This window comes from Lotus japonicus, chromosome 1, assembly GCF_012489685.1.
Source record: "Lotus japonicus ecotype B-129 chromosome 1, LjGifu_v1.2".
In the NCBI taxonomy this organism is placed as follows: Eukaryota; Viridiplantae; Streptophyta; class Magnoliopsida; order Fabales; family Fabaceae; genus Lotus; species Lotus japonicus.
Genome location: NC_080041.1, coordinates 116,861,995 through 116,872,041, shown reverse-complemented (window position 1 = coordinate 116,872,041; position 10,047 = coordinate 116,861,995).

Below are 10,047 nucleotides of genomic sequence, written 5' to 3'. Positions count from 1 at the left end.
TCAAGGAGGAAAATATATTGCAGATCTAGATAAAATCAGTTCATATGCCAATGCTCCTCCCGCACCATTGAAGGCTGCTTTGGAATGCTCCATACGACTAGTTGAACTCCTTCAGAAAATCTCAACAATGATCTGTTTAGTGAAGGGATGATGGAAATTAAAGGTGTAACATATGGTCATCGCAACATAGTCGACAGAGCCAGCGTTGGGTGCAAGCTAAGGGACCGGTGTTCCTAATGGAACGCTGGAGCTAGCTCTGTTCCTTAGCTTGCAATCAAATTAAGCGACAAAGAAGGATATTGATGAGCATGAGAGTGGACTATTCTCTCCAGATTTCTCCTCGATCGATCGGGTAGCTAAATAATTAGTTAATTAATATGTACAAGGAGAATAATAATAAGAGTTCTTGTGGTCCTCTAGCTAGCTAGCTAGCTAGCTAGGAGCTTTTCAAGTTGTGGAGGGGATGGAAGACCCTTCGCCACCTTCAGGATACACTAAAAATCATCATCCATATTGGTTCAAACGGTCATCAACAGTCACCATAGAGAGCTAGCCGGTCGTGGGGAAAGTCACTGCATATAATAGCAAGCTAATTGGGCCAGTAGATTCATTTAGGCCCACGTCTTATTATTTGATACAAGTTCTACTTCTATTTAGACCCAAAAAAAAAAAGACTTATAGTCCAAATATTTTTATTATCCTCTAATTCAGTGGGATTATTGTAGTTAATATTTCAGCCTGTTATTTTATGTTTTTGATAAGCCATGAAACCATATTGAAAAGAAGTACAAGAGGCTTCAATCCCAATACAAGAAAAGGAAAAAGGAAAAAAAAAAATTGAACATAAAATTCAAGAGTACATGATCCTTCCCTTACTAATGAAAACCCACCTACAGACTTCTTGGAGAAAATATTCTAGAAAATTTGCCTCATTAAAACCTTACTAGAAAAAACCTCCTTGGGCCAAATAATTTCAGTCTGTTATTAGTTCATGTTTTGAAAGTTAGGGTTTTACTATATAAGCATTTTTTAATAAGCACTATATAAGCATGTACATATATTTCATAGCATGCAACTTCCACGCTGGACGCTTGGAACTTGGTGGCAATTGATAAGCATGTACACAATAATGATATACACATTTCATTTTTCAAACACTTCATTTCCACTTATTTTTGCTTCTTTCTCTCTTTTCTTATCATTTATCAGTTATCACATCTCATATTTTCTCTCTTTTTCTTTTTCTTTTCTTTCTATCTCTCCCATCATTTCACATCTTTCCACCTCAAAAAGAGGTGTGTAAGTAACATTATTCGCATGCACATATGTTTTCACTAATCATAACTAATACAACTCTATAATATTGAAAACCATCAACAAACAAAGTTGGATAAGTGTGAATTTTAACTTAAATTGGGTGCTACTACTGTGAGAATAATATCAAGGTCAGTGTTGGCCATGACCGACCTTACTGAGACCTAGATTTGGAGTCGGTCTAAACGGCGTCCAGGGCTAAAGAAATACAAATCAGTGTCAATGAATGTCATCGGCCAATTGCGTCAGCTTAGTCTCGACTAAACCAACTCTAAATGTTTGCAGCAGCTATATTAATTTCCGCAAACAACAAACTTTGACCTTTTTACAAGGTTTCCTGACGTCGATGCTAGGCCAACTCTAAATCACTGATAGAGTCAATTTTTATGCCATAGCGTTGGTTTTTAGTCGACGCTAGCGAGTATTTTTTGTAGAGGTACAACTCCTAGATCCACTAGGACCAAACAATTTCAACAACATATAAGCATAATCAATGTATTTAAAACCAATTTGATAGTGTAAATGGTTCACCTCTATGACGAGTGTCGGACATAGATGTGAGTGCGAACAACAATGAAAACAAGGAGCACGACCATGAAAGTGGCACGACGACAACAAGTCTCTACAAGATAAATGCTTTTTACCGATCGACATTCAAAAGTCATTGGTAAGCCAAACAAACAAATGGTAATGTTTAATTATACACCCAAAAATCCATCACTATTTAGCTTGTTAGTATTTTTACACTACAACTTTCAAAAATCGTTGATAATTACCAACAGATTTTTCTATCACAAACTGATAGACACCTATTTTCGTCACTAAATACAGACGTCTAATGTGCCACTAACTAAACGAGGGTTATTCCGTCGCTACTTATTGGCGATTTTTCTGTCGGTAATTGATTTGATCAGCACAAAAAAAAAAACTCTTTTTGTTGTGAAATGCTTTTTACCAACGACCAAAAGTCGTCGGTAAGACAAATAAACAGCCAGTAATGCTTAATTATCGATGGCCAAAAATTTGTCATTATTTGGCTCGTCGGTATTTTTCCATTGACTTTTAAAAAACCTTCGATAACTACCAACAACATTTTCTGTTGTAAACTTACCGACAACTCTTATTGTTGCTTAATGCCAGAGGTTTTTTCGTCGCTAACTTACTTAGGGTTTTTTCCGCAGCTAAATTACTGATGGATTATCTGTTGGTAATAGATTAATATTGGTTTGGAAAAAAATCATTTTGTTGCGAATAAAAAATGTTAAGGTGGCATTCTTATATGCAACAAAATGATCCTTTTGCAGTCTTTAAAATTATTATTATTTATAATTCATATGAAAGTGAGAAAGAAGAAGAAGAGATTAATTTATTTTTAAAAGAAAAGCATGTTACTGGCGATCAGGTTATAGCAAGATTTTGCAACGATTTTGGGACCGTTGATAATTCAATATTTTCTTGTAGTGCGGCTAAACAACAAAGACAACAAGCGGCATACCATATATAGTGAATTGGTGAAGGATCCGTGTGTGAATTAGACGTGTGAAATCCAGCGATAGACCGTGTAGAAATTGAAGAAGGAATAAATAACTCATTAAAAGTGTTCAATAAAGAAGAGGAAATGAAAAAAATAAGAATACTTGAAAAAGTAATTTGTCATTATTGAAAAAATGATGAAATGTTGAATAAGATTGTTATTTTTTATAGGCAAATGTTAATTGTTAGAAATGTTAGTAAATTAATCCCTCATCTGGGTTCGAACCCAGGACCCTTCACCCTTTACCCCACCCAACCCTTATGTCCCTAGCTCTTACCACTTGAGCTATCATTCGGTGAAATATATAAGAGCATATATAAGAGCATCTCTAACGTAGTACTCCCTTTGTTCCTATTTAACTGTTCATTTTGAAGAAATTTTTTTTGTACTTATTTAACTGTCCGCTTAACATTTCAAGAGAACATTAAATGATATTTTTACAATAAATACCCTTGTCAGTACAATAAATGAGGAGAGATAACACATACTTTAAAGGATAAAATAGAAAAATAATCCCCACTTTTTCTAAAAATCAACAAAATTAATCACACCCTTAATATGTGTGCCTTTACTCAAAGTGAACAGTTAAATATGAATGGGGGGAGTATCTTATACTGATTCTTTAAATAAGATTCGTGCCTTATTTTCACTTGCCCATTGGAACAAGCTAATGTGAGTGCCTTGTTTATAAAACTTAGGCTTAATACATCAGAAGGCCCCTGAATTTGTAAAGGGAATCAGTTTCGGGATTTGGAAAATTTTCGCATCAAATTGGGTCCCTAAGAATTTTTTTTAATTCAATTAAGGATAAAGTGTGTCTGATGCTGAAGTGGCTTCAATTTTAGCCTACTCATATATTATCTAAGCATCAGACACACTTTGTCCTTAATTGAATCAAAAAAATTTCTCATGGACCCAATTTGATGCGAAAATTTTTTAGACCCTGAAACTGATTTTCTTTATAAATTCAGGGGTCTTCTGGTATATTAAGCCTAAAACTTAAGATACTATTGTTTCTACCGTGCTTAGCCATTACTTAGAATAAAATATAATTTATTATTCTCTTTCATTATTCACCAACAAATTTATGGGTATAGTATCATTTAAATAAAATCTACATCAATTATTTATAAATACGTACAGTGGTATTTCAAGTCCACATTATAATTAGTTGATACTATGCCGTAAGACACATCAATCCACCTACCTAGTCCTTAGTCCTCACACGAGGTTGCTAGACCCAAAGATGGTTAATTATCTAAGTTCAGATTACGTCTCCAGGGTTGACTCAACAACACTAATATTTCTGGAACAAGATTATGGAAGGTGCCCATTAACTAATTAATTAAATTTATAGATTTCCATTTTAACAGTGCATGCAGGAATATAACTTTGACGACTTTTACTCGCATGCATAGAGATTCGATTCAACATCAATGACGGATCCAGGACAACATGAGCCGCAAGCATGGGACTGTGCTACATACTCAGGAACATCTAATAGTGGCACTCCATTCCAAATGTATGAAATACACATATTCGTCCTGTACCTGCATCGCAGAAACTGTTTCATATGGGTAGAAACTTAGAAAAGGAAAAAAAATATCTAGCTAGTCTCGTTAAAAAAACTAGACAAAAAATACAAAAGCACCATTCAGAAATAACTACTATAAATCCTAACTCCAAACCAGGGCAGCTATTAAGAACATCACATGGATTACTGCACAACCTGTTCCCCTCTTTAGTAACAACCAACTTTCAACTTCTCTTATTTTACTCAGCTGAGTAGTAGTTTATTCATCAAGGAAAATGTTACCCATACATCTTTTTTTTTTAAGTACCTTAATTAATTAGTACTATTTTTTACTTTCCGTACAGGTTGATCCAGTCAAAGGTAACAAATATGTAGAGCTGGTAAATGAGTGTATGTGAGGAAGTAATGATACATTCATACTTCACTTTTTTTTTCATTTATTTTTTACTCATTTTTCTTTTTATCTCTCGATGCATTTCCTCTTTGCTAACTATAAAGCTATATATATTTCAATAAAATTACTATTTCAGCCAAACACATTGGATGGGGTCGGTATAGAGGAATTACATTCTCTCAAAACATTTATTTTGTGTGTTCAATTCTCCTTACCAATGTAAAAGTTGTGTTCATGATCCACGTTAATTTCCAAAATATCTCTATAAATAATTTGTGATTTGGCTGCAAGCGGAGATGAACTTAATTACCCAAACTTCTTACCTCCAATAAGATAAATTAGTTATTCATGATAGAATCCAAGATGGTTGAGGCAAGAAAAGCTAAATTGAAGCATGTCATGCCAATCACTTGTCCCTCATTGGATTCCCTTTTCATTCCAATTTGCTGTCGGCCTTGTAACTGGCACCCAAATCTAGTATGCACGTACCATTATTTTTGTTGTTTGTAAATGAAAGGACCTGTTTCTCTTAAATTAATACAGCCAAATATTCAATCAAACACATATGAATGGAATCGAATAGATGATTGATATAAAAGAAATTAAAATAACCAAACAAAGAGTGTGGGCACTCTGATCTGATTGAATCCTTCGAACCTTATGATAGGGAACTCGAAACTGCAGTTTGACAGGCTGCAGCCATGCAAAACATGAATAATGTCATGCAAAATAATAATTCAAGCAAATAATTAAATTGAGGTAATTAATTAAATTACTAAGTTCCATCATATATATATATGGTCATTCTTAATATATCTAATGAAGACATTTGCAAATTAATCTGTTATTAATAATTTTCTAATTTCAAATTTTTAATGAATTTAATTTCTTCTTTCAAATACTAAATTAACAGGATGGTAGGCTGCAGGGCGTTTGAGTTTAGACTGGGAGTAGTTCTGGTTGTTACACTACAGCGACGACATATCATTGGGTATTGCAAGGCAATATTAATTGTTCCGGCGGATAATTTGCATTGCCTGAGGGACATCCCCAGATATACTATAGATGCTCTCACCCTGGAGGATAGTTTGCATTGCCTAAAGGACTGGGCCCTCATTCTTGTAAGGTTTGGTTGCGGCTTAGTGCGCTTTCTTGGTCGCGCTTTGATTCACCCACAGTGCATGAGTGGATTCAAACTCAGGTTCTTGGTGAGCATTCCTCAATCCCTCTTTGTTGTTGTTGTCTAGGGTATTTGGAGATGGCATAATGGTTCTCGGGGAAGGGAAGTGGACGATTTAGTTTGTGTGCTCTTGGTTCAAGCAAGAGGAGGTGGAGTATTGTCGATGTCTTGGGAGAAACCAAGATCTGATTATGGACCCCTTGCAGCAATTGTACGTGTTGGAAGCTTCCTTCGGAGGGCTTTGTCTCTCTCGCGGTGGATGATGCTTTTAGCCACTCTTAGAACCATATGGGATGGGTGGAGACGTGGAGTTATATATTCGTGATTATTAGCTGAATTGCAGGGAATGAGGATGGGTTTGTAATTGCTCTAAAAGCACAATATTAAAAAGGCTTACTGTGAACCAGATTCTTAGGATCTCGTGGATTGCTTTATCATTAGAAGTTTCGTTTCCATGAGTGTGTGCGCTTGTTTATAGATATTCATCTTCTTTTGTCACACAACTGAGATATTTATTGAGTCATATTCCTCAAGAAGTCAATGGTCGAGCAAATTGCCTTGCTAAGTTGGGAGTTATCACTCAACGCAACTTTACTTGCCTTGATATGCCTTTGAATACGGTTGTTCCTTAGTTGTATAGGGATGTTTTGACTTTGTAGTTTTCGTTACTAAATTAACGAACTAAGTGCAACATCTTTAGTCAAAATATTTTTCATAGAATAATTACAAATTTTATCATAGAATAATTACAAAATATTTTTCATAGAATAATTACAAATTATTTAAGTCTGAGCGGGATTTTTTTTAAAAAACTAGATATTGAATCTCATACCTTTCAATAAAAATTGATTTTAATTTTAGTTTTATTTTTTTGTTAATTTGTATTTCACTTTTTTTAACTTTTCTAGCACTGATCTGTTTACGAACACCTCTCTCCAAATCTACATGAATCTCTCTTCCCGATTTATTCTATTCGTATTTAATTGCTTAATTCTTAAAATAAACTAATCAGTAATAACGATACGATGCTGAAAAATAAAACTTTAATTATGAAAAATCTTATAATTAATTTGTGGATCTTTATTCTATAGATACCAACAAGCTGCAGTTGATATGGCACGTGGATTGTGACTTGTCAAAGCTTGGTTGTTGTCTTTTATGGCTGAGCTTACATTCCGCCGTTAGCACCTGCACCTTCAAAATTTACGGACAATGCTACTGTAATAACATGGGGTCCTCTACACTACTAACTATTAAATCGAATTGTGCTAGTGTGGCCTATGCATCAAATTTATAGTGAAAGTAATTATGAATGTACTTGTGTTACTGTGTTCAATAACATACTCCCACTCAGCCCCACATAAATATCTTACAGGGTTAAGATATTGTTTTCGAAGGTTAGCTCAATTAATAAGAATTCAGGATATACAGGTTTTGGAGGGTGAAGGATTTAAACCCTAATCAAGAGGACTAGTTTACTAACATTACTAATAACCAACATTATTCACTTATAAAAAAACAGATTCAATAGGTTTTGCATTCAACAAAAAATTGCTACTGACAAATTGACTAAAAGAAAATATTGACTGAAAAAGTTGACCAATATACGTGGTCAAAAGAGATTGAGAGAAGCAAAAAGTAGCTTCTCTATTACTCTTGCAGTCTTGCTGGTCATGGTCTTTCCCTTGTTAAAGGAGAAGACTTCTTTGAAATTGTCAGCAGACTCACAGCCTTTTGTATGTGAGTTTATAAATATCATTTTTTCAGAAATAATTTTTTAGTTAAAATTTATTTTTGGATATTTAGATATTTTTCATAATTAATTAATTTAGGATTATTAATAAATTATTTTTTGTTCCGGTGTATATTAATTTACGACGTGGCCCGAACTGCTGAGTTACAATGAAATTTGAGCTAGACTATATTTGTGTTAATAACTTGAAGTCGGAGTATCTTCATTAGCACCACCAACAAAAGGCACATCACACATGACAAAGAAGCACATACACAAGGTAGAGAAACCACCCTCATCACCATATTTAAAGGGTAATACTCGATGTAGAGTGATTGTTCATATTTGTCTAATCAATTTCTATGATAGATTATAATTAATTAATTATAAAAGTTTGTAGGTGAAATGTTATTTTATAATTTTTTCATAAATAATTGCAATAAAATGTTACTTTCACTCATTACCCAATGTAAATTCAAGCATGAAATTAATTACATTGATAAACTTTGTACTTTTTGCAGGTTGCTCTGAATTCAGCTTCAGCATAGGCAATGCAGGACAAAAAGCCTTCAAAGTTCAAACATGCCATTACGTGTCTCTCCTCACTGATGTGCAAGCACATGCATTGAGTTTCTGTTATTTGACATTGAGAGACAATTCACATGAAATCATGCCATCGATAATTATTTTTCAATAATACAAATTTTTCTTATTGATTTTAGGGTACTGCTATTCTAATAAAACTTGATTGTTTTTCATGATGATATGCAACTTTTTAATGAGATCGTGCAGATAGTTAAAATATCAAAAAATTATTTAATAGACTATGATATGGTAAGATTCTTTTGAATTTTAAGATCATGATGAATACAAGGAGTATTTTTTTTTGGTAAATATACAAGGAGTATTAGTTAGTGGACTTTGATGAACACGTTCAACACATGAGTGAATTATTAACGCTTTAAATAAAAATATTTGTTTTGACCCCAACAAAATATAAAAGTTTTGGTTAAAAAATTGAGTTTAATGGATATCCACTGACAGTGTAAAATAGTTTTACACAGACATCCAATTGAATTCCGCCAAATCAGAAAATATCTTATTCTTTTAATTAAAATTAAAGTCAAATGTAATTATCTCTCCTATGTGGCATGCTTTGATTGAATGGCAGTGCATATCCATTAAACTCTAAAAAATTTGTAATCCCATTTTCCGAAGCAGAAAAAAAATTGTATTCCCATTTCAATCGATTGTCGAACATTTTCGGCCATTGCACATGACATAATTGATTATTTTAGTTGAGATATTAAATTATTATGTTTTAGAGAAAAAAATCAAAAAACAGAATAAGCAAAGAAGACTCAATCGGTGCTCGGTACAGTGTTTGAAAGCTGTTGTTTAATAGTAGAAAATTTGATTCTTAGGGGGCGTTTGTTACATGGGTATGTAAAACATTCCCGGGAATAATGAGTGTGGGAATGCAGATTCCTTTGTTTGGTATAAGATTAGGAAAAAAGATACCAAGGCATGTGACATTCCCAGGGAAAAGATTTTAGTTCATTTCAGCAACTCAGGATTCCTGGCTTCAAGGATGGCTATCTTGCATTCCCATGGGAATGGAAGTTATTTCCCACTAACTATAATTTTTATTTCAAATTTTATATTTTTAAATATTTTAATTAAATAAATTTTAAAAACATACCTGGGAATTGAATTTATCAACCAAACACTTTTTTTAAAAGATGCCCGAGAATAACATTCTCATCATAATATTCCTGGGAATCCACTTACCCGGATATGATTTTTGATAACTTGAAACAAACGCCCCCTTAGAATCACGTTTATGGAGAATTGGAGATACATTTAATTTTACCTTACACCCAAGTTAAAATTGTAAGAAAATTTTAATATAAAAAGAGATTAATTTCTATACACTCATAATATAAATAAGTTTTATACAATCATGTAATTACATCTTTCCATTTTGGTAGCTAATGATAAATTTTGAATTTAATGATAAGATAAGAAGGTTGTTTTTTTTGCAAATAACCTCCACATAAGTGGCCGATAGAGTTAACAAGCCACTATTAAAGGGTCATCTCTCCTTTATAAAAAAAAAGGGCCATCTCTCAAACTGTAATCAAAAGCTTTAACTCATATTGTCGTGTTCTAATTTTTTTGTCTTCAAAGTAATATTAATAAACCTATGCATGTAGTCCTTCAAAGTCTCACTTGGCCTAACCTGATGTTGAACAGGCTGGCTGAAGTGATGCGTTGTGTTTGCCTTGTTAAGAAATGTGTTAAGAATCTCGTTGAGAACTCAGCAAAACTAGCAAAAGAATGTATTGGGAGATTGGAA